Below are 8780 nucleotides of genomic sequence, written 5' to 3'. Positions count from 1 at the left end.
TAAACTTAAACCCATGATAATCTATGATCTATACATAATCTATGTTACAATGAAACTAAGTAAACTTATTTATTTCAGCATGAACGTTGTTCAGTAAATTTGTCCACCCAAGAGAAGTTAGACTAGCGCTATTACATATAAGAAGCTTGGATTTAATTTACACTTAGCTAAAAGGAAATGACTCTGACTTAAAGTAGAAAATTGGATTCCAGTGTTCGCTTATAAAGAAATATTCATATTGTTTTGTTTTTGTTGTTGTTTGTGGTTGTTTAGATTGTTTTTGCAAAAAATAAAAATGTTCAGTGTAGCAGTAAGAAGATTAGTGTTTAATTCTCACTTTGGCCCTCGGACTGCATTCACCTGTGGTACTGTAACTATCAAACAAAAGCATACATATGTCAGAAGTCTTCAGCCCAAGAATTAAATTACATTCCTTTTTTTGTAAAACACTTTTTTTTTTCTTACCGAATAGAAAAATGATAGAGATGAAACGTCCTTACTTAAGTGCTAACTGCACTTGATCAACATGGTCAAGTCAGCTTGTCTCCAAGAGGATTTACATCTCAAGACGAACAGTGACATGAAAGCTCTGGATCTTCAAGAGGGTGAAGCACTTCATTTAAAGTTAAGAAGATTTAGATCAAAAGGTTAGAGAGAGTGAAAAAAAAACACTCAAAGGATGACCCTCACAAAAAAAAACTTCATGGCCCTCGAAAGTGCTAAGCTGTACAAGTTCACAGCCTTGGAAGGACACAGTCCGTTCCTTCACATCCTCAGAGAGATGAAAGGGAAGATTGTCTGCTCCCTTTGATTCAGACTTGGCCAGACAAAGTTTAAGAATGCTTGGCAAAGTTTGTGTTCTGAAACCTCAAAGTTCCTCAGGACATCCACTCCTCTTTCCTCCTTTCCCCCATCCTCCTATTAATATCAAACAAGCAGGGAGAGTTTGTACAATGTTAATTCTTAATTACTTGGCTTGTGCGATGCTTAGTTGTGCACAGTGACTGTTTGGTTCTGCACACATTATGACTTTGCTTTGTTGGAACAAATGGTTGGCAAATTTTAGGATATCTGTAAACATTTGTGTCTCGGAACAGCCAGACCCTGTTACATATCCAAATGAAGAAATGGAAATAGAAAGTCATAAAGGAACAAAGGTTTCTTTATCCAGTCTTTTGAGATGGACAATATAGATGGTGACTGGGTGCCTTAGAGGTTAGAGAGCCCTGGTATGTTAACCGAAGCCACAGAACTTTAATTGTTCCCTCCACTAAATAAGAGTTTAACGCTTCTGTCCTTTCAGCACTGACCTGACAGACACAGATTTATTTGCTACACTTTTTGTTTAAATATAACAGTATGAAACTATGCTCATGACTATAATTGTCGTGGTTCCTCTGTCCTTCATTTTCTGTTTCTGTCTTTCACTCTCCATCTCCTCTTCCTTGTACATGTGTCATTGTTGTGTGTCGGTGTGTGAGAGTTAACCCGCCTTGTTTTTCAGGACGGGATTTATCTCTGGTTCCCACCCTCTGCTCTACGCACTGCTTTTTTGCTCTTTGTTTGATCTGTTTTCCTGCAATTGTATTGACCTTGTCATCTTTTGCGCATATGATTAAATAAAATTGTATTCATATAGCGCCAAATGAAAACAACAGTTGCATCAAGGCTTTTTATATTCTAAGAGGAAGGCTGTACAATAATACAGAGAAAACCTCAACAATCAGATGACCACATATGAGCAAGTACTTGGTGAAAGTGGGAAAGAAAACTCCCATTTAACAGGAAGGGGATCATCTGTGGATTGCTGAACTGAACCTGTATCTGTTGAGGAATCTTTCTGGTGAAAATGAGGAACTGAACTTTCCAACTTTTGCTTTTTGGAACCCTGAACTAAACAAAGGCCCAAGCCTGTATGATTGCTTCCCTGTAATCCTGTTATTAAAATGTTGAGCTTTGAGCTTGGAGTCCTGTGTGGGAGCCCTATCTGCCTGAAAGGTTATGGCAAATACAACCCTAAATTATAAGAGTTAAAATCTAGAGATTTGAAGATTCAAAAAGTCATTCAAATATTTTTATGATAAAAGGTGGTCCACCCATGTTTCCGGAAGATTCTTTACATTTCGGGGCAAGTAAAGTGGCTGAAAAGGGAGATAAAAGGGAGCGATCGCATTGCTGAAAACTGCAGTTCCACTAATGGTCACTTAAGGATTTGATCCCCATGTTACAGCACAAATAATCAGTTATGGTCACCTCCTCATTTTTTAGTATAACAACTGCATGAAAAGGTTGATTTATGCCTTAATTGTTATGAATACTTAAAATTATGGGATGGTTGCTAGGTGCCAAGTTTCATTTTCACTCCTGTGTTAAATGTATGTAAAGCCAAGCATTTATGACAACATTCATATAATACCTCTGCAATTTCACTACCAAAACACTTGGCAGTAGAGATATTATCTTCAAATTCATTCACTGCCTTCCAGTCAATTTCAAAAGTGGTCACAGAAGAAGAAGTGGCTGGAAGAAAGAGGACGAAAGGACAGTATTGAAAGGGATAATCACAGTTTTTGTGGGCTGCGTTGGTGCATATCTAAAGAGTGCTGCAGATATGATATTTGCTATGAGACTTGATGAATTATATAAAAGTGTAGAGAGGTCAAGAGGACTTGTACTGTGTCTTTGTAGAGAAACATATGATAGGGTGCCTGTGGCATGGAAGTGTCAGTGAAGTTTATGAGGGTGGTGCAAGATATGTAAGAGGACAGCAAGACCGTGGTGAGGTGTGCGGTAGGAGTGACTGATGGGTTGAAGGTGGGGATGGGATTACATCAGGGATCAGCTTTGAGACCCTTCTTGTTTGCAGTGGTGATGGACAGGTTATATGCAACCAAAAGGTAATCTACTAATTATGAAAAGGTTATTTTGTCAGTAATTTTCCCCACCCCTAACAGTCAAACCTAAGTGTCAAACAGTTTCCTTGTGGTAACAAATGAAAATGGATGGGTATTTATTTTTCTATTCTTACTGAGCATTCAAAGCACTTTAGACTGCAAGCCATACATTGCCCATACAGTCATGGAGTGTTTTATTCTGTGAACTTTAAGCACTTTAACTACCTTGCATGTATGGCCAATTGAGAATCACCAGTTCACCTAATATTTGTGTCTTTGGACCCCAGGAAGAAGCCAGCTTACCCAGAGGTGCTGGCACAAGAAAACCTTGCAGTGAATTCACAGTGCTAATCACTGCACCACTCTTCCACCCCATCAAAAACACAACTGTAAATGGAGTTGTGTAGTGTCTGATTTAATTTTGAGTAGTTCTCTAAATGGAGTGCAGATATATGGGACCTCCAGTAAATAACAATTCAGAGGTGTATTGTAATGTTTAATGAAAAATCAAAAAGTGCACAACAAAATAACATCAATGTTAGATGCACACTGTCCACTCCGGAGATGAATTCTGAGAACGCAACACACAACATGTGTTTGGCTGAACACATGTTGTGGAAAGTTTGAGTTCAGTCTGGTTTGATGGTGGCTCTGGAGAGAATCACACATTTCTGAAATTCCAAAGCTTTAGATCAGCCTGACAAGAGTAACTGTTTGAAATAAATCTCTCAAATAACTTTCCATGAGAAAGCCAAAAAAACCCAAAAGCATTTGATTTCAAGTTCTCCCTCTGATGTGCAGCTCAAAGTGATTCAATGTGAAAGACTTTCTGAATTAACTTCAGAGAAATCTCCAAGTAAACAATAATAGGAAACAATATTTAATCACATGCATTTGCTTGTATTCATGCCTGCACATCAGAGGAACTGTTCTCTCTGTAGTGGTGGATGATGCGGACTTCAAATGCGGATCACTTTAATTGACACAGCGCTTCATCTTCAAACTACTGTTGACAATCCGCAATTCATGAGCATAATAATTACATAAATAGTACATATGAAAGGCCTATGTGAGCTTGCAGAGGGTCTGAAGCAGCATTATCAGAGAGTACGCAGCTAGTTGTGATCAGAGTCTCTCCTGACTCCGGCCTTTTAACGGAGATGCAAGTAAGATTACAGCTCAGTGGCTTTATGCTGCCTCCAGCACTCAGCTACACACTTATATGTATATACAGTATTTCACAGCACTAATTAACTGAGCAATCACTTTTAACAAGTCAGCTTTGTAACAGAGTGGTATTATCACTCTGCCACTCCCAAAGGACTTCAGCAGCACCATCAAACCACTGAGAGAGCTCCAGCATTGTCTCTTTGGTGTTCTAAGCCGAGATACAGTATGCTTATTCTTCTGCAAAATAAAATAGAAACTCCAGAAAGAACCACCACTGAAAACATGAGTAACTGTAGATGGATCTGCCGCTCGTGTATGTGAGCAGGCGAGTGTGTGTGTGTGTGTGTGCTGGTGCATACTTAAAGCCTTGCTTTTCTGCCAAAAAAGGATGTCTTGAAAATATGGGAGTGTTCTTTCAATGCACGTAAGAGTTGGGTGTGCACTGTTAATATTTATAATAGCAGAAAACACCCCACCACTCTAGCTTTGGATCGAATTGTGCCAAATTCACATTGCTCTTATATCTCCCTGTAAGCAGACAGAAGGCTACCAAAAAAGGCAAGCAGATCAACAAGCTGCCTGGACGATGATGTTTTAAGATTACCAGCCAACTAATACACTTTACTCCCTTAATTCTCTGAAATATGAGTTCACAACCAACATACTCTATCTTACTGACATGTTTGGGTTGCTGAGCTGTAAACTACTGTGTCCAGTGGTTTGTGTTCAGCAGTGTGAACAGCACACTGACCTAAGAGCTGAAAGAGGCATGGGACTTTACCAACGTGATGGCATTTGGAGTCCTCTGAGCAGCCAAACAGCAGAGCAGATAAGGCAGCACTATCTCCCGCTTCACTCTTAATTGTCACACTAAAACTTTTTCATACTAATAAGACACAATAATATTGGGAGAAATTGTGTTACACATGCAATGCAGTTTGTCAAGATTCAGTTTGTCTCCAATTTTAAACTGCAGCTTTGGTTTTTAGTTTCTCTAAACTCACGATACAATAAAGAAGAAGTGTTTTTCATTCATTCACACAAATACTATATTTGCCAGCCAAACAGAAATAATTACTTTCTGTGGTCTCAATAAACTGTAATTAAATGTCCATAAGTGCTCTGAAATAAACCTCCACAGTTAAGCCTTGGTGGTGCAACATTACCCACAGGCCACAGTCCATAACCCTGTACCGTCATCAGACATGCTGCTGTAGGCAGGCTCTTGTCCTTTGTTTTGACAGGGCCGACAGTACCGCCCTGAGTATGTGCTGTCTGTTCAGGGTGACTGCCCAGTAGGTTCACAGTGGTTGACGCTGTCTTGGCCTCTTCCTCTCTCTGCTCTGCTTTCCTGTTCTGCTCTGTTGGCACTTCACTTTTTAATGCAGTACCTGCATTTAAACTAATGCAGCCTCAGTAATAAAAACCACACTTTTCACACTTACACTTTAAAAATGCATTTTATTAATTCAACCGTGAAGTTTTTCTTCTCTCACTGCTGGACATTTTACAGCCTATAAAACAGCCATTCCCAAGTTATGAATTCCACAGCCAACTTTGGAATCTGAAAATCTTCTGTGGCCCAACCAGATGTTTAATGACTTCTCCAATCAGCAAACAAGACTAATGTGTCTTCTGGTCCCACATTTTAAAGCCCAGCAATAGGAATTCCTTTGAGTATTTTCCATGAGTCCTTGTTTTAGCTTGTTTTGCTCTTCTGACAATTCAATTGCAGATGCTTGCCATTGCTCCACTTCTCAACGACTAATAAGATATTCTGTCATATAGAAATACAATATGTCTAAAGAAATGAAGAGCAGCTTAGAATTTAAACTACATGGTTATGTTAAATCATTTTATTATTTGAACACACATATATATATATATAATCATTTAAATGATCACAGCCTACCTACAGTACCTTCATTGCCTATCAGGAAACCACAGTGTATTTATTTCAGTCTATCCTGACTATAGAAGAATAGATATGAAATAATTTATCTATTAAACTGATACAAACAGACATAAACAAAAATCAAATCAAAATCAGTATTGTCCACCCTCTATTTCAAAAACAACACCAGCTCTTTTGGGTAGACTAGTGCACTTTTTTTTACACTTCATGTAATTTCAGACTAACTCCATGAAGTTAAGAGTAGGGTCCGTTGTTTTTGTAGGACTATAGGTCTTTGTGTTTATGTTTGTTATCTTGCTTCCTAATGACTTTTGGACTCACCAGTTACCTCTTTTATAGTGCTGTCTTCATCAAGATGGATTAAAAAAAATTAAAGTTCTCAAAAATATCTGCACAGTACTCGAATAAAATATTTTTTAAGCAGGGAAGGTCATAGTGGACTCTCTTGAGAGTATGTCACTGACTTTTGCCCATTGCAGGCTTCGCAGCTTGAATCTCCTATCTCACCAATGTACTGAAGCACAATGATTAGAGTTTCTATTGTTTTTGGACAAAGCCGCAATTTAATAAAGGTCTTTTCATCTTTTTTTGAGTGGCCTTGGCTTAAGTTTGTTGAAGTATTATAAATATTTGATCACCACACCAAACAGCACTCTCCCTGTCTCTGCTTTGATTACCTACTGCTGCAGTTAGAGTGCACCCATAGAAGGGTGCTGCATGTACTGTTCTAACATTAACAATCACTGCAATACAGTTTTTGACACAGTACATGAATGCAGACAAAGTCAGCACCACCATGTGATTACAGCTGCCTACACTGAAAGAGGACTGGTGGCATGTTTATCTTCATCAGCTGAGCAGTATATTGTGTTATGAAAGAGTACAAGGAGAACTGTATAAGGAGAAATATCACTGGGGGAGTACTGCAATCCCATATGGAAAACATATTTATAAATCTTATAAAGTTTGTATCTGTCTTGTGTGAAACTTGTATGAAAAGCATACAAGAGTGAAAACACATAAGATCCCTTGAAAAATTATATAAATGAAACTTGTATGTTTTGGATACTTCCTAAAACAATATATGAAAGTAATGAGAAAGTGGCCACTTTCATGAGTAAATCATATAAGCCTTATATGATTCACTATATGAAGTAGGCCACATCTTATGCAAGTCTTTTATAAGTTTTTACTATTTCTTTTCCATATGGGATAGCTTTGTGGTGGAATGCAAGAGGGTTTAAGGGAAATATAGAGTGACTAAGCGACACAAGCATAAAGACTAACTTTTTTTTAAAAGAAGCTAATAATCAGCATAATGTTGATATTATTTTTATGTGAATTATGTTTTTAGTTGTTAAAATTACTTTATGTTGCAGTATGCTACAGAAATATCCAAGTTACTTCTGGGTGTACAGTTGGAGAAAAAATAATGAGAAAACATTCATTTTCCCCATGTTTTCAAGGGTTTTCTAACAGGCTACAGTGTGTGCTGAATCGAGTATTCTGCTTATGTTACACACATAAAAATCTGCTATTACAATACTGCAATTCAGTACTCCAAATACAGTGACAAAAGGTTTGTTTGCACCTGCAGTTTAATCAGTGAATCTCCCAATATTTCTGTTTTTGGTCTTATTTAAAACATGTCTGTGAGTGATTCTGCATATTCCCAAGATATAACAAACTGGGATTTAAAATGTTAAAAACAGTAGACTAAATTATCTGTAGAAATGTGCACATGTCAGAAACCTATAATAAATACAATATTCTTCTTTAATGGTCAATTTGACGCAAATCCTGAAAAAATCTAATTAAAAGGATTTCACTGCATCTTTAAAGCAATCACAATGACACCTTGAAACATAGATATTTCAGTGCTTTATATGAATCCAGCAGCTACTCAGTTGTCCCTGTGGGAAGCGTCATGTATTTTCATTCCTGGTGCACATGTACTTGCTGTGACTGCTCCATACCAAACACATCTGTGGAGCAAAGAGCTGCCAAAACAGTGAAGGGCATTTAATCTTTGCATTCATATCATTGTTCGAAGTCACCAAAAAAGGTGAAAGAAAGAAATGAGCATTTATCAAAAGAGAGGCACTCAATTGATAAACACTAATTAATGATTCAACTATATCATTAATTGGACTGTAGTTCCAGTCACATTTCCCTCTTTGGCAAAAGGCTGATGTATCAATGACTTGCACACTGTGGTCATGCAGGTCGCTGACAGGATTGAAAATGGTCTTCCTCTGTAAAGCTGCTATGGTATTCCCAAGCAAAGCTACATCTCAGCCTGAGGCTATAAACAATATTCAGCAAGTGCTTTACAACATGCAATGTTTAACGGTAGACAATATTAATGGGCTTTCCTCTTTTGCATGGGTAAAGTGATTTAAGCCGTGGCAGGTGCCTGAGAGTGCAAAGAGCTTCTATGCAAAGCGTTACTGCACAAAGGGCACTGCTGTCTGGGCTTTGTAGACAGAATATCCACAGATGTGGAGCCAGACCAGATGGCGTGTACATCTGAGACAGAGGGAGAAGCTGGAGACAGAGGGATAAAGACACACAGAGTCGGAGAGGGACAAGGACAAGGGCCAGACACAGGGCTGCATTAAGCTATGCGAGCGTGGCCATGTGCGCCTGACATTTAGCCGGCCCCCGACTCTCCATTGACTCACTCTGCGTAGCTCCGAACATGCCTGTAGGCCACAGAGGACAATGCCTGCCTTCTCCCTTAACCATCATCAAACACAGAGATGAAAACGGCCACACGATAGAGCGCCCGTCAGAAGTGT

This window comes from Aulonocara stuartgranti, assembly GCF_965226115.1.
Source record: "Aulonocara stuartgranti genome assembly, chromosome: 1".
NCBI lineage: Eukaryota > Metazoa > Chordata > Actinopteri > Cichliformes > Cichlidae > Aulonocara > Aulonocara stuartgranti.
The sequence above is the reverse complement of the archived record's forward strand: the minus strand, read 5'-3'. Positions refer to the sequence as shown.